Genomic DNA, 27563 nt, shown 5'->3' on the forward strand with positions numbered 1-27563 from the left:
CTAAACCATATCCCTAAGCACCACATCTACTTGTCTCTTAAATACCTCCAGGGATGGTGACTCCACCACTTCCCTGGGCAGCCTGTTCCAATTCTTGATAACCCTTTCAACGAAGAAATTTTTCCTGATATCCAATCTAAACCTCCCCTGGTGCAACTTTAGGTTGTTTCCTCTTGTCCTTATGACTTGTTACCTGGGAAAAGAGACCAACACCCACCTCGCTACAACCTCCTTTCAGGTAGTTGTAGAGAGCTATAAGGTCTCCCCTCAGGCTTCTTTTCTCCAGGCTAAACAACCCCATTTCCCTCAGTTGCTCCTCATCAGACTTGTTCTCCAGACCCTTCACCAGCTTCGTTGCCCTTCTTTGGACCCTCTCCAGCACCTCAATGTCTTTCTTGTACTGAGGGGCCCAAAACTGAACACAGAACACAAGGTACACCCTCACCAGTGCCGAGTACAGGAGAATGATCACTTCACTAGTCCTGCTGGCCACACTATCTCTGATACAACCCAGGATGTTTGTGGCCTTCTTGGCCGCCTGGGCACACTGCTAGCTCATATTCAGCCAGCCATCGTTCAACACCCCCAGGTCCTTTTCCACCAGGCAGCTTTCCAGCCACTCTTCCCCCAGCCTGTAGCAGTGCACGGGGTTTTTGTGCCCCAAGTGCAGGACCCAACACTGAGCCTTGTTGAACCTTGTACAATTGGCCTTGGCCCATCAATCCAGCCTGTCCAGATCCCTTTGTAGAGCCTTCCTACCCTCTAAGAGATCAACATTCCCGCCCAACTTAGTGTCATCTGCAAACTTCCCGAGGGTGCACTCGATCCCTCCATCCAGATCATTGATAAAGATATTGAACAGAATTGTCCCCAATACTGAGCCCTGGGGAACACCACTTGTGACTGGCCACCAACTGGATTTAACTCCATTCACCACAACTCTTTCAGCCTGGCCATCCAGCCAGTTTTTTACCCAGTGAAGTGTATGCCTGTCCGAGACATGAGCAGCCGGTTTCTCCAGGGCAGAGTTGTGAGAGACAGTGTCAAAGGCTTTCCTAAAGTCGAGGTAGACAACATCCACAGCCTATCCCTCATCCAGTAAGCAGGTCACCTTGTCATAGAAGGAGATCAGGTTAGTCAAGCAGGACCTGCCTTTCATAAACCCGTGCTGACTGGGCCTGATCACCTGGTTGTCCTGTACGTGCCAAATAAAATGCTAAAAGCAAAGGAAAAGACATGCACATTTTCTGGAAATATGAGACCATGTAGGTTTTTTGAAAATATGTTATTAAAACTTCATATGATATTTTAAGATATGCTGACCTCTAGTCCAGAACTTAAAGTTAAACTTAATTACAGAAGTACAGTATAAAATTTGAATAAATATTAACCACCTTTATAGAATGTTAAAGTTGCAAATAAGGACTTACAAATCACAATAGCTCTGAAAGAGATTACAACTGTTCATATGTTTCTTGAGCTATTTCAAACAGAAAGGGAATAACCTCTTCAGCTATGGAAACTATGTGGAGAAGAGCTCAGAGGAACCTACCAGAACTGTGGATACCTTTATGGATATATTATATTGTTATTAATCTTTATTTAGGAGTTATATGGACTTTAGTCAGAACAGCTAGTGTCTGACAAAATGTATCTGCTGTTAAAAAAGTGTCAAGATGTCCACAAAAAAAAAAATAGATGAGGTAGTGCCTAAGTACTGTACTGGATGCCTCAATTTTTGCTTTTGCCATAGTATTTATGTGTATATAGCCATTATAATTAAAATATTGTTATATAAGTTGCTTACTTGAAAAATGGAGAAAATATCAGTTTGGAAATGGGTCAAAATACCTTTTCTCCTGATTGTTATTCCGTAGTGTTCTTCACAAGCTTACTGGTCTTCTCTTCCCAATTCTCTTAGAGTATGTTTCAGCCAAATGTTGAATGAATAATAGAAATACTACATAATCATACACCTCAAAATCATGAAAATACATAAAAAAAAGCAGTTTTAATTAAAAAAATTAGGGTTTTTTTAAATCAAATTTCATACTTAATCTTATTTTGCTCTTTCATTTCCTCATGATTATATTTCTAAGAAGACAAAGAAATAAATGCCACAGTGTTTTGCTATGTGTTGGATAAGAGTAAACTGTCATGTCTTTTGTACTATGTGCAATGCATACACACGAGTACCTGTCTTGTTCCACAGACAGACTCATAATATTGAACGAACTGAAAACTCTGCTTTCAGTCTTTTTCTTTGCATGCTATCACAAGGCAGAATTTCACAGGTCATTTTGTCTTATTTCGTAAATTTATAGATGTCCCATTTTGTGCAATTCATTAGTTCTCTCCCAAATACTGTGTACAGCTACAAGTAATTCTTGCTAACAGTAGAAAAATCACTTTTCTAAATTATCTTGACAGACACATATGTAAAGTGGATCGCATTTGTGATCGCATAGTTGCACCTAAGCCTTACACTGAAAGGGGAAAAACCTCAGCAGCATAAGTCTGACACTTCCAAATGTGAAATGTTTTGGAAAAATCCATATGTGTGCTGCTATGAATGCTGTTGAAATTGTTGACTTATTATATTTTTTCAGCAGACCAGACTATATGATTCTTTTGTATGAAGATTGTCTTGTATATCTTCCAGGCTTCTCTTTAGAGATATTTAATGTTAATCTGGAAAGACTTGCTGCCAACTGGTAACACCACTGAATTGCTATTAGACAATTGCTAATTCTCATCTCTTCCTGCATAATTAGCCTTATACTATGAAAGATTCTTTCTCAGCCATTGAAATAATATCAGCTTCAGTGTTACAACACTCCTCATCATCATCTTCTGTTAGCATTTTAATTTCAGGTTGGTGGCGTGCCTAGTTTTATGGTTTCACAGTGATAATCCTCATAAAACTGGTTTGCATAGATCCCCTCAGTTTTAATCTCTGAAGCAGTTATTCCTCTTTCCCTGTGTTTTTCTAGAAATCAGTTGCCCTGTAAGAACTCCGAAGGTACTTTACCTGCTCTTTCCAATGGTAACCTAGCAGCACTTATACTGAGAACAGCAGCAGCAGTAAAATTTCCTCTTTGCAGTTTTCCATCCTTTGTCTCTTTTTCTTTTTTTTTAATATAGATTTTTCTAATATTTTTCTAGGAAGTACTTTTGCATTTCCTACTATTGATATAGGTGATTTATTCAGGGAAGTGGAGTAGAGTGCCTTCCAAAGGTTCCCCAAGAAGCAGACATTACGTTCACAGGCTATACTGGAAGGATAGGAGATAGGAGGTCTTTTATCATATACAATTTATGTATTCTCAACTTCTAGCTTTTATTTAAAGCTTTAACTTTACTTTTTAGGTGTGGTCACTCTTGACACTGTTGCTATCATTATCACTTGCTAAATCTGAACACTGAAAAGGACAATGTCTAATATTTGCATTGGGTCTGGCTGGGATGGATTTAACTTTCCCCATAGCAGCCCTCAGAGAGCTGTGCTTTGTAGCTAGAACAGTGTTGAAAACACAGCAATGTTTTGGCTATTGCAGAGCAGTGCTTGAACAGCATCAAGGCTGTCTCTCCAAACCCCACCCCTCAAAGGCCAGTAGGCTGGGGGTGTACAAGAGGCTGGGAGAGGGCATAGGACATAAACAGGACAGTTGACGCAAACTGACCAAAGAGATATACTATACCATGTGATGTCATGCTCAACAATAAAAGATAGAAGAAAGGAGGAGGAGAGGGCGGGGACATTCATTATTAAGACATTTGTCTTCTGAATCAACTGCTATGCATACTGAGGCCCTTCTTCTTGGGAAGTGGCTGGACATCGCCTACTGATGGGAAGTAGAGAATATTTTTTTTTGCTTTTACTTCCATGAGCAGCCTTTGTTTTCTTTCATTTAAGTGCCTTTATCTTGACCCATGAGTAGTGCCTTTATCTTGACCCATGAGTTTTTTACATTATTTTCTCCCCCTGTCATGCTGAGGAGTAAGAGAGTAGCTTGGTGGGCAGCCAGTGGCCGGTGAAGGCCAACCTACCACAGTACTATAGTCATAAGTTAGGAAGACCTTAAATAGTAATCCTTAAATAGCAGATCACAGCAATCCTGTGGTCTGAGGCAGTGGGGGATCTGAATACATAGGATTAGATGATTTGAAAAGCAGAAATACAGTGATCCTGAAATATTAGGCCTAGGTCTGATAAATTACAGAACTTGTCCTTATTCTGGAAAGTGTCTTACAAGTTTCACAGCTCTGTTTGTGAACTAGGGTTCTCTTCACCTTAAGAACTTCTGCTCATTAAACTTCATCCTTGAGTGATAAGGTGAAAACTGGTGTCTGAATCTTCTCAGAAAAGATCTCAGAAAAAAAAATCAAAAAATGTAAAACTCCAGGCAATTGTTGTGGCCTGACCTTTATATCTATTAGAAAGAAATCTGCCACTGTCATTCCCTACCAAAACAACATAGTACTTTGTTTAGTCTTTTTGCCTGCATTGACTAAAGAATGCACAAATAACATTATTTTAATTTTATAATAAACAAACAGGTAGGGAGAAACTCACTTTAAAATGCAAAGAAATGTACATAAACTGAAAGGCACAATCTTCAAAATGTGCATTGATTTTTCTCAATTATAAGGTGGATCGGTCATTTGAATGGGTACTTTTCTCTGAATATAAAAGTAACTTTTATTGCATGACTGCTGAAAGACAACTAAACTTGCACCATTTGCCGTTCTCCTGGGTGCTGTGGTTGGTTATGCCAGCTGCAGTCCAAGTTCACAGAAATATTGGACAGTTTCCTTCTCCCACACTCTGAGTCATAGCTTCTCCTGTAGATGTGTTTTAAAAGGTATTAAATTTAATGAGGTTTTTTAATGCTAAATTAATTTTGCAATTTTCTGCTCATCAAGTTATCAATGTAAACATTATTAAACTATTTTTTTTATTAGCAATGTTAGCAGTGTGAGTCGCTACTATTTTTTTAACCTTAATATTTCTGTGACTCTTGTGACTTGTTTGACATTATCCAAATTAATGTGAAGTTTGTTACTATCTTAAAGAAAGTGACAGTGCATATGAAATAGGCCAGTCTGTCAGCACTGAAAACGCACATATATCTACAAAGTACATTCAAGCAGAGTACTGACAATTCAAACTTCTCACTGCCCTACAAATGGACTTCAGCTCCTGGTCGGTTTCCAGTGACCAAAGCTAAGGAAGAACATCTTTGCCCACAGAATAAAAAGAAACATGCCAAAGCAAACAACTAAAATTAATCAGTGTAACAAATAGAGATTAATTTACATTAATTGATTTTAAAGAATAAAGAAATATGAGGGAGTTATGCAGATGTAACAATGCTAGGATATTGCATCATACTTCTACTATAACTGTCTTTCCTTAAGTAGTTTATATTCTGCGTATCACGTATATGTCACTACAAATGCACTTTCCTCCTGTGACAGACAGAGTTTGGATGCCTTAAACAACTTGTTTGACAACTCTGGCTGGAGGAGGGTATGGGTGCTACAGAGGCCTGCAAGTCTGGCAAGAGATAAGGGCCTTGGGAACGGAACAATACCTCTGCTGTGCCTTAATTGTTGTGATTTACAACTCTGGCTGGAGGAAGAGATAAGTCCTGCGGAGGCAGGATGGTATCTTTTCCTTGGGACCAGCCTACATGTGCAACAACTTTGCAAGGCCTCAACCACGCTTGTGCAGAAGCGGGATCATACAGTGGACACCACAACTAGGGGATCACAACCACCAGACATCCCTTGGGGAACCACCAACTCATTTCGAGAACAATCTAAGAGTACAAAGCGCAGGCGTCCCAATTAGCATGAGAAGCGAGCAGAGAGGGGAGATGTTACCACCCTCTCCTATCTCGTATGCAAATGACTTAAAGTATTTAGACCTTCTCACTTGGGATGCTGGTGCGCGCTCCTGCCCGCCACCTGAGGACCGATCCTGCAAGCAATTTACCGGAGGAGCAACTCTGCAAGCAACTTACCAATTCTACAGACAACTTACATCGCTGGATCCAAGGGTGGTGATCTCTCTTTCTCTCTCTCATAGTCTCTATCCTCTTTCTCTTTTCCCTTTTCCTTTTCTCTCTTTTCTCAATGCCTTTAGAAACCCAAGACACTTACAACCATGCAACTTTCCCTGTATTAATAAATTGTTCTTAATTTCATACCAGTTATTTGGTGTCATGTCACCTTAATTTACTCCAAGGGATTTATGAACTAGTTGCGACCAGGTCGTAACACCTCCATAGATTATCTTCGTGTGATTTTGAAACTACAAGTTATCCAGAACATCAGCTGGTACAATAATGTATCTTACCACTTTTATACCTAGGCTGAACTGGATTATGAGGAAGATTGTCCAGAGCTACAGTACAACCCTGGGACTTTTATATCAATCAGAATCTGTTGTGCATATCACCTGACTTGATACATATGAGAACAATAACCCACTATAATTGTTAGGAGTGTGATTGTTTACACCCTTGACAGCAAAATCAGTAGTTTAGTTGCAGTTGTACTAGGATAGCTTATTCTTATGGGAAGCCGAAAAAAAGAGAAAAAGTAAAACTAATCAACATAGTTGTAGTGAAAAGATTAAAAATGTAACCTGCCAAACAATAAAGAATGTAACTTGTAGGAAAAGAGGAAGTAGAAAGACGCTAAAGTAAAACTTTTAAATTTTGAATCTCAGGGTTTGAACACAATCTCAAGACTGCAGGGGACTGAAATTCTGAACATATTACATCAGCAATTGTGCTTTTGGTGAAAAATGTTATTAAAGATGGTACTATTTCTAAAGAACTCTGAATACTTGAATATTTCCTTAAAGTTATTCAGTTTGTGTCTTTGTAGTTATACAGTGTGTGGATTTTTAGGTACTTAAAATAAATATTATGAACTTGTTCATGTACTCTCTATAATAAATTCTATTTTTTTCATTGCCTTTATAAGTGTATTTTGTAGTTCTTATTTTTATTGCTTATTGAATTTTGACTATAATCCTAATTAGTCAGTTAGGAGATTTTATGTAATCTGCTAGTTTTGCAATTTTTCAGGGACATATTATACTCGAATTAAGTTAATCCAAAGATTAAAGCCATCAAGCTGGAAGTAAAAATATCTGATTTTTGTATCCTGATCTGTAACAGGTGATTTGATAACACTCAAAATACTTTTTCCCCTTTCCTGTATAGAAAAATAAAATTTTTCTTTTTAATCATTCCATTATTTTGAGATAAATGGGTAGACAGAAACTACAAGTAAATATTGTATAAACATTGAAAATTTAAAAACTGTATATTTACATTGGAACAATAATTAAACAGTGTACTGGGATACAATAGTGTTGTAGTGAATTGGAAGCAGAAATCACTGTGTACTGTGTATTTTATTAAAGAGAATTCCTGCTAATAAATTTTTAAGTGAAATTTAATTGGCTCATTTACCCTTGTAGTCATAGCTCCTGGTCTTACTTTGTGTTGGCTTTCTGTAAAATTTAAAACTGATCTTATATTCCTACTTTGAACTCTAAGAGATTGACAGGCAACCATGTAAACTGGCATCTCCGCACCTAAACTAAGACATCTGCATGTTACAAGATTGGCTTAAACAGCAATAACTAGCTTAATAGCATACTTAAAAATAAATGTCAGTTGGGTTTTGCAGGACCGTGGCTTACCATTGTAAAATCTGTGGAAATATTTTGTTCAGCAGTCTTACAATTTAACATATGAAAGACACAAATTTTGCTCTCTATCTAAAATTTAGAGCAGGAATCTGTACAGAAAGAGTGGATAAGCTCATGACTTTAAAAGATATTTGATTAGAAAGAGCTAACATTCAGGTGGAAAAAAAAGAATGCCTTAAAAATGTCATGGAGGACAGTGTTCAATGACAGCACAATTTCTGCAGCAGGAAAGGGGTGAGAAGTGCTGTATTTAAGGCAATAGTAGAAATCTGGCATAATTTGCTCTGGATGTCCAGTCACTCAGGAGAAATATGACAGAAAAAAAATTGCTCTTAAAGCTAAAATCTTTTCAAGCACAAAATGAAGGGCAGTAAATTCTTTTAAGGTGAAGACATAAGAGATTGCTAAAAAACCCAATAATTTATTCAAGTGTGAATACCTTGAAAGTCCCTAAAAATGAAGATGCATGTAATAAGAAGATCACTTAGACTGAGGAAATATCAAAAACCATAACAAGTATCATGTAAGTATTAAATAATTTAGTAGTATAAATATTTAAGTATATTAAGTAATATAATGTTTTTACATTGATACTACTAAGGAAATGCAAATTACCTGGCATATTATCCAGAAATATCCAGGTCTACTGCTTTTTGCAGGTAGTTTACATCACACAGATAGATGCCTGTGTTAGGACCTACAACATACAATGCAAAATTTGGAAAAGCAAGCTAATCATTAAAAGCTGAATTAGAAATTGTTAGATTGCCTACCTTAGCTGAGTAAGAATATCAGTTAAATGGAGAAAAATAGAAGAGGTTTATGAAATGTCAGGAAAGGCAGAGAGCCTAATGCACAAAATGGAGAAAGTAGGAAGATGGGTGTAAGGCATTATTACTGGGAGAATATAAATCAGAGGCAAATATTATATCCATAAACTGCAGATTCTTTAGCGTACTGCAGTTGTGGTTTTTTTTTTTTTCCTGTGCTGTACTTCAGATTTACAAAGGTATAAATATTATACCAAGTTATTAGACTGGGTTTCAGAAATTAGCTTAATGAAGATTAATTTGGTCATATTAGTTTCCCTGAATAAAGAGGGCAATTTGTAAAACCTTACCTAAGTAATGATTTAAAGACAGATGAGTTTATACTGCATACTTAACTACATGAGCACTTACACGTGTGCTTATGTACCTTGCAAAAACAGTGCACAGGGATAGATAAACTAATGCATATATAATAAATATTAAGAGAGAAAACAGATGGGTTTGTTCTAGAAATAAAAAAGAAAAATATATTTTTGGCAAAATAAAAAAGGTAAGAAGACAAGTAACTTTTACAAAGATTAATAAATGTTGAACAAAAATCATCAATGATTTATAGAAAGTGTACTGTTATCACTTAAACGAGTCATGTAATTTATTTAGAAGCAGTATTAATTTATTATCCTAAAAGGAAATCTTCATTAGGCCCAAACAATCTATCTGATTGCCAAAGAAAACATTGCTACAGATTAGGTTGCAGATTTTACTGTGACTTCGTATTACTTTGAATCGTGCCAGTGACACAAAGTACCTACAGAACCTGTATAGCTCTTCTAAGGTTATGCATGCTATTGCAGTGCAGTTAGAATGCAGTAGTGTTCAGCTGCTATGGTGCCTACAGTATCGGGCATTACTGCACAAGTATTTTTTTCCATTCCACACACCGTTTCGCATTATAATCAATCTCAGCAAACCAAAACTTCCTGTAAGTTAACCATTTCTCCTCATCCTTTGCTTATTGGGCAGTGAAAGCTCCCTAGCCAGATGTAGCTTATGTCAGGAAACCCATACCTATATTGTATAAGGAGACGGAAACATTGTTCTATGAACTGATCTCTGATGGAAAACTCAGAGATCACATGTGAATATGACATAGGACTGTTGTCCCAGAATATCTTGTACATCCCAGAATGTACCTGAGAAAGTATCTCAGAGTGCAATCTTGGATATGTAAACTCCATAGATTTATGTATGAGAATTAATACTTTTTGATTTACAGTAGGCTGCCAAAGGCTGTTATTAGATCTTCCCTAGAATCTCCAACAGGCAGATTTAGAAAGGCTATTGAGAGCTCCTGTAGAAATTCTGCCTCATGAAAGGATGTTACAGACATCAACAGAGACTCCACTATGTGTCCCTATCTACTTCAACGTTTACTCATCCTTCATACTGAATGTTTTCTCTGATGTCCTAATGTCTTTATTTATTGATCTAGTTTAAGAGCTCTGATCCTAGTACTATCCATCATGGATACACCTATGTTTTGCAATAGCTTCTTGCCTACTTCACATGTTCTTCATAAGGCTATTCAGCCCTAACTCTTCCAATCAGTCCTCTTTAAACACATTTCTTTTAGCTGTAATTACTCTCACTGTTCTCCTCAGAACTCCCTTCAAAGTGCTGCATTGCTGTTCACTGATTTTTTTTTATCTTAGATGAAATCCACCAGTTACATATAATTTTAAAGCAACTAACATTAAAATACACTAATCTTTTCTTTCCCTATTGTAGACAGTTCTATCCTTTTGTTCCAAGTAAAAACCTAATTACAACTGACTTAAAAATATCTGTCAGAACTGGTTTAGGTTTAGATGATACAGACTGAGGTAGAGATGGATTAGAACTCCTACGGTCCTTTCCAAATTGTTTTCTTAATTCCTATATCAAGAGACTTTTATCATCAAGTGATAGTTGTGAAATCACTTCTAACAATCAACATTCATTGTAACCCTTTCTTCTGATCCATACGATTGTCAAGACATTTTGTTCTTTTTGACTCATAAGGAATTTCCTATGTGAAAAGAGAAAGAAGGTTTTTCTCTGAGTGTCTACAGGAAAAATTCACTGCACCTTTTGCCCCCCCCTGAAAACCTGCACTCTAGATGGAACAGGCTGGGGCAGGACGGAGAGGGAAGCACAAAGTGGAAACAGATTCCTCAGTAGTAGCCTTACAAATATCAGAGCATTGGTCATTAATAAATATGTTCCCAGAGAGATTGTGGAGTTTCCATCCTTGGAGATATTTAAAACCCAAAGGGATATGGTCCTGGGCAACCTTCTCCTCTGAGCAATGGTTGGACTAGATGATCTCCAGAAGCACCCTCCAATCTCAGCTATCCTGTGATTCTACAAAACTGCACGTATATTTGGTGAACACACTCTGATACTGTCTGCCTGATAACCACTCCAGCATGGGAACCTCCACGGACTTCAGGGGGACAACCTGCATCACCATGGTCTTCTCTGCTTTGATGCCTGGAGCACCTCCTCCCCCACCTGGCCTTGGTGTCTGTATGCTTGTCTCTTGGAGCTGGCTAGAACTGGCTCTGTCAGACATGGGGACAGCTTCTGGCATCTTTTAATAGACTCCACACTTCCAGCCTCCCCCCACTACCAAAACCTTGCCACATGAACCCGATAGACTGATGCGAGAGAAGATGCCATTAAGCATACCTAGCTGTTGTAGACAACCACAAACTAAATTCATTTTTTCCTCATCTGAATAAAAAAACCTGCAAAATCCCAAACCCCAATAATATACCAACATTAATGTTGCAACATCTCATAATCATACGTGAAAAAAGATAATTTTTACAACTTACTGCCTCTACATTGCGCAAAGAAAAGGACGGCAACAGCAAGACATCAGACAGAAGCATCACTGCAACAGAAAAACAACGGAAAAAAAGTATATTCTACAAAAAAGTCAGGATAACAAATTACAGAGTTATATCAGAAGAAGTAAATGAAAAAAAAATTTCAGTTTTAACCAAAACATTTGCTTGATTGTTTTGCTTCAGTTATCAAACCAAATAACTATTTGCATACTGCTAAAGATGAAAAAAAAATAAAACTAGGAAAATATTTATACTGTAAGAATTCTTCAAAGACAAACCTTATATATCTGAGAAACTTAAAAAATATTTTCCAAAGTGAAAAAGGCCTTCAGGAACAAATTTGACAATATATATTAACACTTACCTATATTTCATGTGATATTTTTTAAAACCATCTCATTCAGAAAAACATTACAAAGCTGCATTGTACCCTTATTGTTCCTGCATGAGGAACAATTCCTAGGAGCTAAATAATATCTTTAAAAAGCTAAAAAACTTTTCATTAAAATCAAGCAAATGGTATTTTAAATCCAATATCCAAATTATAAAGTATTGTAGTACAATATTTATACTAAATTGCAACTTTTGTGACATTTTCTTAAAGAATTTTAAATCCTGCTATACTAAAAGAAAACAAAATGCAAAACAGAGAATCAGCTGGACTTATGTAAAAAAAATATTAATTGCTCTTAACTGGACATTAGAGAGAATTTCTTTTCTAATCAGACTACTCTCTTCACCTAACTGCACAATATACAAACACGTCTCTGAAATCCAGCTATATATTGCATGGGAACAATAATGATTAACCATCTTTGAACAAAAAAAGTAATAATCCATAAATCCATGTCCCTAGACACCTCTTCTCTTTCCTTCACGCAAGCAGTAACATTCATGGTGAGGTTCTGCCACTAGGTCGTCCCTTCCTTCACTTCCTGCAATTAGGCATCAGATCAGCCTGGCTTTGTACATGGCAAAGTAGGTAGCAACCAGAGTCTGATGCATTAACCAGCTCCCAGAATGGCACCAAGCCAGTCTGTTCACATTGCTTGATTGTATTGAAGTAGCATGTCATCTTCATTCCTAGAGGTTTAGAAACTTAGGAATATTTGTCCTTCAAAAAGAGGCATCCAGCAGTCTGCTCTGTCATGGCATGGAACAGTGTAATAATGCATTATAACTGCTTGAAAGAGAAATTTGATTCCTTAACTGTATTTTCTAGTCCCTTCTTTAGACTTCGAATCCTGATTTGAGAGATTTCTCTCTACAGGGATTTCTCCACACTTGGTCTGTATAATCTGTTTATGTATGGTGATGGAAAAGGCATAAGTGGGTTTTAAGCCTGGTCTATCATAATCCAGTGTGTGATTCAAAACTTTAATATAAATAATATTTCAATTTTTAAAAATTCCATAATCTTAGTGAACACTACGGATTAAAAAAACCCCACGTTTTATTAAGACCCTCTACTTCTAGTTCCACCATTTAGAACCAGAATAATATTTTAAGGATCTAATTCTTTTCTCATTATATATAACAGATCCCCACAGGATCTGGTCCTAAATGTGTTAGTGTCTTGTTCTTTTTACTTGGCACCGAACAAACTTTACATCTTCCATTAATTTTAAGCTTTATTTATTCTTAATTGTGGTTTTTAAATCTTTTTTATCTTACTTTGTTAACATGTCTGTTAGAAAGAAGTTAGGTGCCTAAAAATGTGAACAGAATGTAAATGAAAGTCCATTTTGTTAACAGTTCTACATATTAGCTTAAATGAACTTTTGTTTAAACATCCAAATACTGACACCAATGCAAGCAAGTCACCAGATCCTGAAGTCACATGTGTACATACAAGATCGCATTACAAAAATGAATCCATGTCCCAATTAAACGAGCAGACGGTAGTCATAGTCTAGCATGGTATGTATTTGATTTGTTTAATTTTGTAATCTGGCAGATGATACTTCACATGGAAATCTCATTAACAATTGCCAGTAGTTCTATATGCAAAGACTAATTTGTGCAGAACATTTTACCTTAATGAGATTCCACGTGAAAATGAACTAAGATCTACTGAGTTGGTACATTTTAATTAGTACTCTAATAGTTAGTCTTCTTTTTTGTTACTGTTGTAATTTTTGAGTTCCAATATAAATGATCAAATAATGTATAAAGCATATGTTCCACTAGGGATGATGAACCCTATCACCACCTTTTCTCTTAAAATACATTTAAAGGTAATTACATAATTTCATTCTCTGTGATATACTCTAGTATTAAAAAGTAAAACATAGATTTATTTCATCTATACTGATATTCCATATGCTAAATTTTTCACAATTATAAATATCGAGCTAGAAAAAAATCCCAATAATATATCAAGGTATTCTATGAATTCATTTTGGTTTTACTAAACTTTATGTTTAAAAACCTGTGAAAACCTCTTTGATGTCACAAAAATTGAGTAAGACCACTGATCTTTTAATTTTCAATTCAAAAAAATATTGATGTTTCCTCTATTATTTGTAATCTAAAAATTTAAACACAATCCCTCACAAATTATCAAATGCCGAATTAAATTTTTCATGGAGTCAGACTGTCTTTTAGGCATGTTTAATTTTACCTATTTTCACTTAGTTTTGTGCATTGTTGGAAATAAATTACGCACATGATTTGAACAGAAATTTTAACACTGAGCTGACTCTCTTAATTTCAATTAATTACTGTTTGGTAAAGTTATGAAGAGCCAACACTTCACTTTCTCTAGTTTATGGAAAAAGGATCTGCACTTGTTTAGTCTTTTTACATTGGGAGGTTACCTTTTAACTTCTAGGCATCAAATCCACAATATGACTTAAGATCTGAAGTTGAATTAAAACAAAATTAAGTACTTATGTCTGTGATCAGATCTGCTACTGGCCCAGCACACCTGCAAGTTTCTGTGCTTGCCCAAAACTCTTGGACTAGATCCTATAACTTAAGTAATGCAATTTTGAGAAGTTGTGGCAGTCTGGTGAAGTACCCACTGACTGGAAAAGGGGAAACATAGACACCATTTTTAAAAAGGGAAAAAAGGAAGACCTGGGGAACTACAGGCCGTTCAGTCTCACCTCTGTGCCCAGCAAGATCATGGAGCAGATACTCCTGGAAACTATGCTAAGGCACATGGAAAATAAGGAGGTGATTGGTGACAGCCAACATGGCTTCACTAAGGACAAATCATCCTTGACTAATTTGGTGGCCTTCTATAATGGAGTTACAGCACTGGTGGATGGGGAAGAGCGACTGACGTCATCTACCTGGACTTGTGCAAAACATTTTACACTGTCCCACACAACATCCTTGTCTCTAAAGTAGAGAGACATGGACTTCATGGATGAACCACTCAGTGGATAAGGAATTGGCTGGTTGGTCGCACTCAAATGGTTGCGATGAACGTCTCGATGTCCAAGCAGAGAACGGTGACAAGTGGCATTGCTCAGGGGTCAGTATTGGGACGGGTCCTGTTTAACATCTTTGTCAGTGACATGGACAGTGGGATTGAGTGCACCCTCAGCAAGTTTGTTGATGGCACCAAGCTGTGTGGTGCAGTTGACATGCTGGAGGGAAGGGATGCCATCCAGTGGGACCTTGACAGGCTTGAGAGCTGGGCCTGTGCGAACCGCATGAAGTTCAACAAGGCCAAGTGCAAGGTCCTGCATGTGGTTCAGGGCAATCCCAAGCAGAAATACAGGCTGGGTGGAGAATGGATTGAGGGTAGCTCTGAGGAGAAGGACTTGGGGGTGATGGTTGATGAGAAGTTCAACATGAGCTGGCAACGTGCGCTTGCAGCCCAGAAGGCCAACAGTATTCTAGGCTGCATCCCCAACAGCGTGGCCAGCAGGTCGAGGGAGGTGATTCTTCCCCTCTACTCTGTTCTCGTGAGACCCCACCTGGAGTACTGCGTCCAGCTCTGGGGTCCCCAACATAAGAAGGACATGGAGCTGTTGGAGCGAGTCCAGAGAAAGGCCACAAAGATGATCAGAGGGTTGAAGCACCTCTCATATGAAGGGAGGCTGAGAGAGTCGGGGCTGTTCAGCCTGGAGAAGAGAAGGGTCTGGGAAGACCTTATAGAAGACTTCCAGTACCTGAGGGGGACCTACAAGAAAGCTGGAGAGGGACTTTTGACAAGGGCATGTAGTGATAGGACTGGGGGTAGTGGTTTTAAACTGAAAAAGGGTAGATTTAGATTATATATTAGGAAGAAGTTCTTGACTGTGAGGGTGGTGGGACAGTGGCACAGATTGTCCAGAGATGTTGTGGATGCTCCCTCTCTGCAAGTGTTCAAGGCCAGGTTGGATGGGGCCTTCAGCAACCTGGTCTCGTGGAAGTTGTCCCTGCCAAAGGCAAGGGGTTTGGAACTAGATGATCTTTAGGGTCCCTTCCAACCCAAACCATTCTATGATTCTATGATTCTATACACTTTAGGTATTGTTAAAAGAACCCAAAATTCAAAGTCTATCTTCTAGATCTCAATATTGTTGTTCTGTTTCTCAGAAGAGATTGAATTAAAAAACTTAAAGACATAACATAGTTGTTTTGGTTTCAAATCTTTTGTACAGAGGACAACGAATACCATACTGTTTACTTGAGGTGACCATTGCAAAGCATAGCATCGCTAAACCTTTCACAAGAAGAGATAATGCTGTTTTCCTAATATATGTTGTCTCTTTTAATTTACTGTTGGAAAGGTCTGCAATTGGTCTTTGATTTTTGCTCCCATGTTTCATTAGATTGTGGTATATTTAATCAATGGTGCATATAGGTTATAGGTAATACTGGATTCACCAAATCTCTTGTGACTCTGTATATATATCTCACTAAAACGAATTTTTTGGTCCATTCAACAGTTTTACTGGAATTCACATTACAATGAAAGTAAAGTTACATTACTGCAAATATAGCCAGGAAAAAATAAAGTGGTTATGATAGAGAGAATCCACATGGTAAAATTTCAGAGGGATTAAGTTGTCATCAACATTATTGATAATTTTTTAATGCAGATACTAGCTTTTTTAGCTTTTGTTTATTTCAAGGACTTTCTGAGGGTCATGAATTTCAGTAAAGCCATTTACTACATAATTTATTCCAAATTATTTTGTAGGAGGGATATACTTCTCTGTTGAATTCTGTAACATGCCTCAAGAGTCTACCACGAGACTAAGGTCTATTTTATCTTACGAGGTTTTTCCTCATAAGGAGGAATTTTCTGCATAGACATGAAAGCTAGAAATAATAGGAAATGAGGCGAAGTGCACAATCCCAAGATGTTTAGGAAAAATATGCTGACAACCATGTCAATATTTTGCAGAAGCCTTCTGTTTCACTCACAGAAAAATGAAAAACAAGTAAAAGAAGATTTGATTGTTTAATTCCATTATGATCTCTTCCATGCTATTGCAAAACCTAATTTTCAAAGTAACCATTTTCTCCAATGCTCAGTTACAATTTTCCTAAGCACTGCTATTTTAAAAATGCTTCAAGATGGCAGAATTCAGGAGGAAATTACAATAAATGATAGCATTGTAATGTTTTAACAGGAAGAACACATTAAAAGTTTCTACTTGAAAAAGCAGCTGGTGCAGTAATAGGAACTCAGATATTTCACATCATGTTCACCTCTAATTATTTTTTTTCATCCTGTGGTAAAAAGAATAATTTACATCCTCAGTAGGAATACATCCTGATAACTCACATGGCTAAAATCTCTACATCTACACACACAAATTCATTGCTACTCTGAGTTCCGCTTCAGAAATTCACTTTGCACCAACTTCATTGGATACAATGATTCTTTGTGTAGTTGTCACCAAACAGCTATGAGAGCACGAACATTTTCATGCAAGGATTTGCCATTTCTGCCTTTTTAAGGTCACTGTTTGCCTTAGGTTCCATATCTTTTCTTTACCTTTCAAGGGTGATTGATCCTCTTTGACCTCTGCTGACATTCCTCCAGTGTATTTTTTTCTCAAAATGTTCAGGCTTGCTTTTGACATTGTTTTTCAATAACAATACAACTATGAGTAAAATACTTAGATCAAAATTTTGGGAATTATTTTTTCTAAACCTTTAAAAAAGTTTAATTTATAGTCATTTAGTTTACAAATGCTCATTTTAAAATTACGTTGGTCATACTTCAGTTATCCAGTATAATAGATGTGGACGATAGAGTGAAAACATAATTAATACAATATATATAGATTAAGCTATATGAATATGTTTAGTTTACCTACCTTTGGAAAGCCTGGTTTGCAAGTTCTGTGAGCAGAGAGTATTAACCAGCAGCAGCTGAAACTGCCAGGCATAATATGAGAGTATTATTTAAGATGTCCCTGGGTAGGAGATGTAGCACTGTGTCAGGAGATGGAGACATGAGTAATCCCATTCACAGTAAATGAAAGTTGACTGTATCATTATTGCTATAACAAAGATTTCAGCCAAGTCTCTAAACACATCATGCTGAGCATGGAACAAATAAATAGCAAGAGATATCTTCCCGAAGAGGGACTTGAAAACTCGTCAAAGAAAAAGATGGGACAGCCATGGCAAGAAGGAACAATGTCTGAGGACTTTGTAGGAGTTCACACTGCCAGCTCTCTCCGGAGAAAGAGCAGAATACAGGTCCTCCGAGTTCCAGGAGTGCAATGAGTGAAAAGACAAGTAGAACATACAGAAAAGAGATTTTAGGTTTCTCGGACTTCACTTGCAAGAATTCTTTACCTTTCACACCTTCTTGTTCTCCTTTACCTTCAGTCTTTCTATTCTGTATACCCTGCCATCATGCTCGGTGTCGACTGATGTTAGCTGCAATGCTTTCAACTCCATTAAGTCACAGAATGGGATCACGATCTCCTTCCTTGCGGTCTCCTTACTTGCCACATAAGGAGATGGTATAGGCAGCTTACACACAGGAACTGCCATACCTTATATGTATGGTTTTGGTCTCACGGGCTGCAGGGTGCCCTACACAGCAGGATGCCATGAACTGCTCCATGCTGCTCACAGCTTGTTGCTGCTGACTCTGAGGCTGGTGTAAACACTCTTCTGTGTGCCAAAATCGCAACGAGTCGTAGCAGTATGTGATGTCTCTGCTCAGACTGTTAAGAGTGGCAGCCACTGGAGGGAGGAGACATGGAAGAGAGGAGGAACAGGGAGACACGTGGAATGGGACTTTGTTGGGGACACCATTGGAGATGTACTCTTGGAAGGAGGTACTGCACAACAAGGCAGGCACAACTCTGAGGGACTGCAGCTGTGGGTGATCCATCATGCCTCAAGGACTGCAGCCATGGGACTCATGCTGAAGTAAAGGAAACAAGTAAGAAGTAAAGATCAGTGTAGGAAAATGAGTAAGAAACAAGGTGTGGCAGAAAAAAATCATTACTCACTGATTCCAGCCTCCTGCACCATTTTTTGCCTCACCAAAGTAACTGGGACATGCAGCAAAAACCACAGAAAGTTGAGGCTAGAAAGGGGACAGGAAAGCTGTTTGACTGAAGTCTAGGGGAGGGGAAGGAAAGATATTTCCCTAAGTGCTTCTTTAATTGTTTATGACTAATTTTTTTCTCAATTCTCTGCTCCAGCACCTGCAGCACTTCTTCCCCCTCCTTTTTCTCTCTCACCTTGGTGTTGAAGGGCTATTTCTCACACTTTCTTTTCCTCGCTCCTCACTGCCTGTGCAGCATTTTGCCCTTTCTTAAATATGTTTTCTCAGAGGCACCACCAGCTTTACTGATGGGCTAAGCTTTGTCCAGCGGTAATCTGTTGTGCAGCTGTCTGAAACTGGCTGGAATCAGCTGGAACTGGCTGTGTCCGACACAGGGCAGCCCCTGATGTCCTCTCACAGAGGCCCTCCTGCAGACCCCACTGCTGAAACCTGGACACATAAATCCAATACAATGACAGTTACAGGACTCAAAAGACCTATTTGGACCTACTTTTGGAATTTCATACTTGATGCTTGCTGGAGAGAGGAATTCCATAATGAAATAACTTTTCCCAAGATTGGCTTCATTCTTGTCATTAGCAAGAATAAGACTGTTTTAAACCTCCCAGATTTATGATTCAATGTACTTTAACACTTCTCTTCTTAGAGTATCTTAAAGGCCCTCATCCTGCAAATTCAAATGTGAGTTCATTGATTCAATTTCCCAGTGCTATAAAAACATAAAGGTCACATGAGCGTAACATTACTTTAATTGTGACAATATCAATAAATTGATGTTTTTTTAATAAACTTTGTCGTTGTAACTGTGTAGTTGGAAAGACAGATAAACTAAGCTACCAAGAGTTACCTTTACTATTTATTGAGAACAATTTCTGATATTTCCTTCATGTTTCAAATGTTTAATTTAAGGAAAAGATGTTTTTGGTTAATGTGATTTTCACTGGAAAAGTACAGAGTAATAAATACTTTGTAAAGATTTATAGACTATTGTAGCTGAAATAAAGGGGAATCAAAAGAGAAAGTGGAGAATTTGCTGCTGATGTTTCCTCCCTGTGCCCCACATGTTCAGCTTTTCAAAGCACTTTACTTTTTTTTCCTTATAATCTACCAGTATAATTTTTCTGCCCTACAAATCAATTTATGTTTGTACAGTAAGTACTCAGGAAAAAGCTTTTCTCTCCTCGAGAGCTGATGACACTTGTTTCCATTTAAGGCTGGGCGGGCTGTTTAAGAGGACAACAGACACTATTAACCTTCTCCTTCCCCAGAGGGAAAAAAGAAAAGAGAAAAGGGAGAGAGACTTATGGGTTGGAAAGTTAAAACAGTTTTAAGTGTTTTAAAGTTTGTGTCTAGCGGAGTCCCGCAAGGGTCGGTTCTGGGACCAGTTCTATTCAATATATTCATTAATGACTTGGATGAGGGATTAGAGTGCGCTGTCAGCAAGTTCGCTGATGACACAAAACTGGGAGGAGTGGCTGACACGCCGGAAGGCTGCGCAGCCATTCAGAGGGACCTGGACAGGCTGGAGAGTTGGGCGGGGAGAAATTTAATGAAATATAACAAGGGCAAGTGTAGAGTCCTGCATCTGGGCAAGAACAACCCCATGTACCAGTACAAGTTGGGGGCAGACCTGTTGGAGAGCAGCATAGGGGAAAGGGACCTGGGGGTCCTAGTGGAACTAGATGATGACCATGAGCCAGCAGTGTGCCCTTGTGGCCAAGAAGGCCAATGGCATCCTGGGGTGTATTAGAAGGGGTGTGGTCAGCAGGTCGAGAGAGGTTCTCCTCCCCCTCTACTCTGCCCTGGTGAGGCCGCATCTTGAGTATTGTGTCCAGTTCTGGGCCCCTCAGTTCAAGAAGGACAGGGAACTGCTAGAGAGAGTCCAGCGCAGAGCCACAAAGATGATTAAGGGAGTGGAACATCTCCCTTATGAGGAGAGGCTGAGGGAGCTGGGTCTCTTTAGCTTGGAGAAGAGGAGACTGAGGGGTGACCTCATTAATGTTTATAAATATGTAAAGGGCAAGTGTCAAGAGGATAGAGCCAGGCTCTTCTCAGTGACATCCCTTGACAGGACAAGGGGCAATGGGTGCAAGATGGAACACAGGAGGTTCCACTTAAATATGAGGAAAAACTTCTTTACGGTGAGGGTGACTGAACGCTGGAACAGGCTGCCCAGAGAGGTTGTGGAGTCTCCTTCTCTGGAGACATTCAAAACCCACCTGGACGCGTTCCTGTGTGATATGGTCTAGGCAATCCTGCCCCGACAGGGGGATTGGACTAGATGATCTTCTTTCGAGGTCCCTTCCAATCCCTAACATTCTGTGATTCTGTGATTCTGTGATTAATAAACAATAACAATGAAAAAGAGTATAATAAATAATGAACGATATACAAAACCACCACTGAGCTCCCCCTGATGATGATCACATCACTGCTGATGCTGCAAGGCAGGCACTGGGCAGTCCCGAACCAGACGCAGAAGCAGGTGGGAACCAGATTCAGGAGCGAAGGCAGAAGTGTGGGCAGAGTCCTCCCAGGATGTCGGCCATAGGGGAAGAGAGCACGACCCTTGTGGTCCCTCAGCTTTAAACAGAGTATCACATGGGTGGGATGGAATACCCCGTTGGTCAGCTTTGGGTCACTTGTCCTGTCTGCTCCTCCCTGCAGATGCAACACTTTTACTGTCCTTTCCTTTGTGGAACAAAGAGACCGAACAGGGACCATAGTTTCCACAGGAACAAAAAAGTGTGGTCAAATTCAGAAACTACAGTCACTTAAAAGAAACTTAACTGAAAAGTCTGTCCTGGTCCAAACCAGGACAACACTCTAGAAAGCAAATATCAAAATACTACACAAAATTTGACCTCAGTATCATCACAAATTATTTTATAAGATCGTTCTAAACAGCACCTGAACTGTACTTCTACACGTTACTGAAATGCTTCTAAGTCCCTGTTTTTCAAATTTCAAACTTTATCTTAGTTTTCAGCATCTCACTGCATTGTAATTTCAATGTAGTGATATCTTGCTTCTGAAAAGTTTCTTGAGTCAATACTTGTGACTCAGATTATTTGCATTCAGTCCTATGATTCTCTTACTTGTACAAGGATATCTGCCTTTTATTTATCTCTAATCCATCCCTCCTCTTCCCTTTCAGCTGCCTGTTGTATGTTTGACACAAACATCTCAGAGGTTCAGCAGTGATAGGACTTGTGAGGTTATGGCTGCAAGAAGATATGGCCCACCAAGGTGAACAAAGGAAGAAAGCAACAAAGGAATCTCCTCAGTTTTCAGTGGACAATTCAAATGCTATCTATAATGCCATCAGAATGACAAGTTGTTTTAGTAACTTGATGTTATGAGACACAATGTAGAAGCGAGCAAGAATCTTGACTGAATGGTGATAAGGCTACCTAGAGATCCCTCTCTGTATACAGGTAGATTGCTCTACTAGTACAGCTGTGGTGAAGGGACTGACTTTTTGGAAACCAAATTTTTTTCCCGAGTTTAGAATACATCTATTTGCACTAATTTTTCTTCTAGATATCACTTTGTAAATGCTTGTAATACTACTTGAAACACATTATAAATCCTTTCATGTAATTCTTACTCACTTTTTTACCCAAACATATACTGTTCTGCATTGACCCTGTTCAGCCATAAAATGGTAATGATCTGCCTGTAGAGTGTTTCAGCCTCTTAGGTTTGCATTACTGAGGGCTTATTTCACAAACAGCCACTGGAAAGGAATGAGAAAAAGATTGAGACTGTCAAAAGGAATTGCCAAACTGTAATTAGGATAATCACCAGTATAGATGCAAGATTTTCAAATATCATAATCTAATTAGTGAGAAAAACAGATCTTCATTAATAACCTTAAATGTAAAAGTGCTACCAATAATGAACAAAGAAGTTGTCTATTAATGCATGCCAGAGGATTCTTAATCAGTGTTCGAAATATTTGACAGCATTTCTTCAAGTACATCAAAATTTTAAAATTTAATTTAAAGTATATTAAAGAAAAATATTAGTCAGATCAAAAATTTAGAAATATATTTTGAGTTATATTTTAATGTTGGTACTGATTGTCATGTTTTAATGTGGCCTATGTTCTTTTTTCCATGCATACTCTTTAAAATAACATTAAAAGCTGCATCTGTACTAACACACTTATACATCTGTTTTGCACAGGATCCTAATTTTCTAACAACTCATGCTTTATCTATATTATTTCATACTGAAGCCGTGATCTAGGTTGTTTTCTTAATGAGGGGTATGGTACTTGAAGCAGCAAGAAGTTCTTAATCCATTTGCACCCAAAGCAGGCTACAAGGGCATGTAGAGAAGTGCCAATAGTATCACTCATGGAGAAGAAAGCATTAGACCCGCTCCTCACTTGTCTTACTTAATACATCTTCCTACTTTCCTTTCTGCCAAAATTCAGTTACAAACTGCTTTAGAGCTGTGAAAGTCACAGGACTGACCCTGGAGCCTTCCCTTCCAGGTTTAGTGATGTTTATCAACAACTAGTGTGCCATCATGTTCACATATCTCAGAGAAACCCTTCTGAAATACAGCCTAAAGGTAAATAATTTAGTCTACAGTTTCCCATACAAATTTACATAACTTGGCCTTGGATATAGATGACTTGGAAATGCGGGTTGGGGTAACAATGTAGTATTTTGTGCTTCTGGACAATACCAAGGAAAAATATAATTATTTTTTGCCACCTACTTACTTTTCATGTGGAGAAAATAGCTCGTGATAGTTCAAGCCCCATGATAGCTCCTGATCCATAAACATCCAGCAATAGTTTGAATGGCAGAGATATGTGTAGGGAGGGACTCAGAAATATTATGGAATTCGTATATATAAATAACAGCCTTGTGCAGGTGCCATCTTCGTCTCAGGCTCCTGCAAGAAGAGTGTCAAGAAGAAAATCATTAGGTCTTGCAGTGCTTAGGAAAGTCTCCCCTCCCAGCTACACTTAGAGTGTCTTATACCACTGTGGAGTTAAGATGTGAGCAAAGGGGCATTCAGAAGAGCTGTGGCACTTACTGCCTCTGAGAAGCTGGTACTGCTGTGACTGCTGAGTGGAGCAGACCTTCTTGATATAGCTTCAGATTCTCTTCTAACAGACAGCAGTTGTAGCAGAACAACTGCTGAAAGCTGTACCTCCTCAGTACTTCAAATTTGTCTTTCCACTGAATCATTTCACTCTCCTTACTGTTTTTGTACACATTGCAGTGTTATTTTTGTGTTGCTAAAATTTCTTTCAATGTCTTAATTTCCTTTTGATGGAGTCTTCTGGGAATCATGTATCCAGGTGGCAACTGTTTAACAAATCTTAAAATGGTATTGAAATGAGACTCTTCCCCAAAAGAGACCTTCAGCGGAAGGGTTTATTCATTCCATTATATTCTTGATAGTTATTTTTCTTAATAAGGTTTTAGCTACTATATTGAACATCAGTCATGTTGACAAGATTAAATGAATAAAAGGACCTACTAGTGTAACAAACAACTTCAGAGAAAATGAAAGATGGTCAGCTCATTATAGGTGCATCAAATTAGCAACACTGCTTAGCTAGCTCTGTAAGATTTGAGCTGAGTACTGGACCACTTACGTTGGCATGCAGGTAGTTGTGAGTAATCCGACATCATTATTTTTGGTAATAGCTATTCAAAGTTTGGAATAAATGGTTAATAATCAGTCTTTAAACTAATAAACCAGGACAGATTTCTAAACTGTAAGGATGCCTTCATTTCAGCTGCAGTTCCATAGGGCCCTCTATGAACTACCTACAATCATGTACCAGGGTCCCATAGCAGTGGATCTATGAAGGCATGTTTAAGATATAGATTTGCTACCTGAGCAAGCAAGATTTCAAATGGGCTTAAAAGAGCTCTTGCTGGACACCATAACAGTGCTCTTTCTAATACTGTTATGCCCGAGCAAGATGGCAGGTCAGAGATACAATATCTGGCTACTTGCAAGCAGGGACATGGTTCTATATTCAGAAGTGGATGTAAGTCTCCTTGGCTTGATTCTGCTCTCAACTGTCTCGATACAGTGCTGGACATACTCCTGTATAACTTCACTGTATTTATTATAAGCTTGCATCAACAGAACTGAGATCAGAATCCTCATTCATCATTCACAGCTCTGTCGTAACTAAATCATTGACAAGATGAGGAAAATTGTTAAATCTCAACTATATCTACTTTTTATAATCATTATTTGTGTAAGTTTTTGGCAACTATTTTAAGGAATTAAAGGTATTTGAAAAGAGCAAACAAAATTTGCCTGCAGGACCTGTTTATGGAGAATATATTACATCTCAGACAGTTCAGCAGATGCTTTGGCTGATCATTTTATAACATAACTGTTACTAGTAATTCATTAGGAATCAAGCTTTAGTTAAATGGTGCTATCAGTTGTTAATAGTCTGTGGAGCAATAACCATGAGAGTGAACAGGTGATGCTTATAACAGCACTTCAGGAGAATGAAAGTATAGTTACTACAATCATTATAAAAATTGTTTATTAAGAAATGTTTTGTTAATTACTGTTCAAAAATAAGCATCTGGTTGAAGTTACCTGTTTGTAGCTGTAAGAGCCTGTTATTAGAGCAAAGATCATTTAAAGAACCGTTAACCATGACATAAAACATTCTGAGCCCAGAGCAGCTTCCAAATCCACACCTGCAACAAGTTATAACTGCTATTGTTTTTGAACCATCACAGACAAAACAAAGCTTGCTACAGACTCTTGCTGAGATGAAGGCTGTGAAGCAGTATTACATCATGATTTCTTTTTTTTTTTTTCTGAAAGTGTGTTACTAATGGGTTAAATTTACCCTTTGTGTTCATCTACATCTTATAATTTGTGCGGTAGTACACCAAGTACATTTTAGCTACATGGATATTATTTTGGTTTTATTTCATGTGGATAGTCATATTTGCACACTTGTAAATATGACACAGGAAATTAAATTAATTGAGTAATGTCACAGATTTTTCTCATATAATCAGACTCAGAGGTGAGCTTTTCACAATGATGTAATTACTTGCCAGTATGTCTCTTCCATCTGAATAATCAATACAAAGTAAATACATCAGCCTCTCAGTGTTCACTGCCTGGTGTATTTTCTATTGATTTCCTTCTCCATTCATCAATAGATGGCACCAGCAATCAAGATGGTTCTAAACCCAAGGATGTCAGGAAGATATTTAACATAAGTGATGATTACAGGGCTTCTCTCACCTATGCGCACACACACGTACTTCACATGTCTTCTTAAACTTTTCACTAAGATGAAAGTATCATTAGTAAGACAAAAAAACATATATAAGATCAAAAGTTTCAACAAATGCTTTACTTTTGGGAAATTCAGATTTGCTTAACCAAATTCTTTAAGAAGCAGTACATTTCAAGACAAATTTTGTAGATTAATATTCTTCATCAGCAGGACATATTTTTTTACCCAAAACAGGTGAACAGTGATTTCTTCTGGTCTAAATCATAGAATCGTAGAATTATAGAAATGGAGAATTAGAGAATTGGAGAATCGGAGCATTGGAGAATCGGAGAATCAGAGAATCAATCAGAGAGTTGTAGAATGATTTGGGTTGGAAGGACCTTAAAGATCATCTAGTTCCAACCCCCCTGCCCATGGGTGGGGACACCTTTCCACTAGACCAGGTTGCTCAAAGCCATTCAACCTGTCCTGGAACACTGCCAGGGAGATGGCATGTAGAACTTCTCCGGGCAACTTGTTCCAGTGTCTCACCACCCTTACAGTCAAGAATTTCTTCCTAATATCTAACCTAAATCTACCCTCTTTCAGTTTAAAACCGTTACCCCTTGTCCTATCACTACACTGCCTGATAAAGGGTCCCTCCCCATCTTTCCTGTAGGCCCTCTTTAAGTATTGGAAGGCTACTGTAACTACACAGACCCTTCTCTTCTCTAGGCTAGGCAACACCAACTCTCTCAACCTGTCTTCATAGGAGAGGTGCTCCAGCCCTCTGATCATCTTCATGGCCCTCCTCTAGACCCACTTGAGCAGGCCCGCATTTTTTATGCTCTGGTCCCCAGAGCTTGATGCCATACTCCAGGTGGGGTCTTAGGAGTGCAGAGAAGATGGGGAGAACCACTTCCCTCTACCTGCTGGCCATGCTGCTTTTGATGCATCCCAGGATACAGTTGGCTTTCTGGGCTGCAGCTCATTATTGCTGGCTTATATTCAGTTTTTCATCCACCAAACCCTCAGGGCTGCTCTCAATCCACTCATTGCTCAGCCTGTATCAATGGTTGGCATTGCACTGACCCATGTGCAGGACGTTGCACTTGGCCGTGTTGAACTTCATGTGATTCGCCTGGGCCCACCTCTCAAACCTATCAAGGTCCCTCTGGATGGCATCCATTCTCTCTAGAGTATCAACCACACCACCCAGCTTGGTGTCATTGGCAAACTTGCTGAGGCTGCACTCAATCTCACTGTCCATGTCCCTGAAAAAGGTGTTAAATAATACTGGTCCCAGTACAGACACCTGAGGGACACCACTTGTCAGTGGTCTCCACCTGCACATTGAGCCATTGACCGCAACTCTGTGAGTGGGACCATCCAGACAATTCCTTATCCACTGAGTGGTCCACCCATCAAATCCGTGTGT

The 27563-nt window shown here is 38.5% G+C and overlaps 1 pseudogene; it reads right to left on the reverse strand.

The window, feature by feature from the left end:
- Nucleotides 1-27395, reverse strand: LOC137672503 (uncharacterized; annotated as a pseudogene).
- Between the last annotated feature and the right edge of the window lie 168 nt (nucleotides 27396-27563).

The sequence above is a fragment of the Nyctibius grandis genome, chromosome 21 (genome assembly GCF_013368605.1).
Source record: "Nyctibius grandis isolate bNycGra1 chromosome 21, bNycGra1.pri, whole genome shotgun sequence".
Classification (NCBI taxonomy): domain Eukaryota; kingdom Metazoa; phylum Chordata; class Aves; order Nyctibiiformes; family Nyctibiidae; genus Nyctibius; species Nyctibius grandis.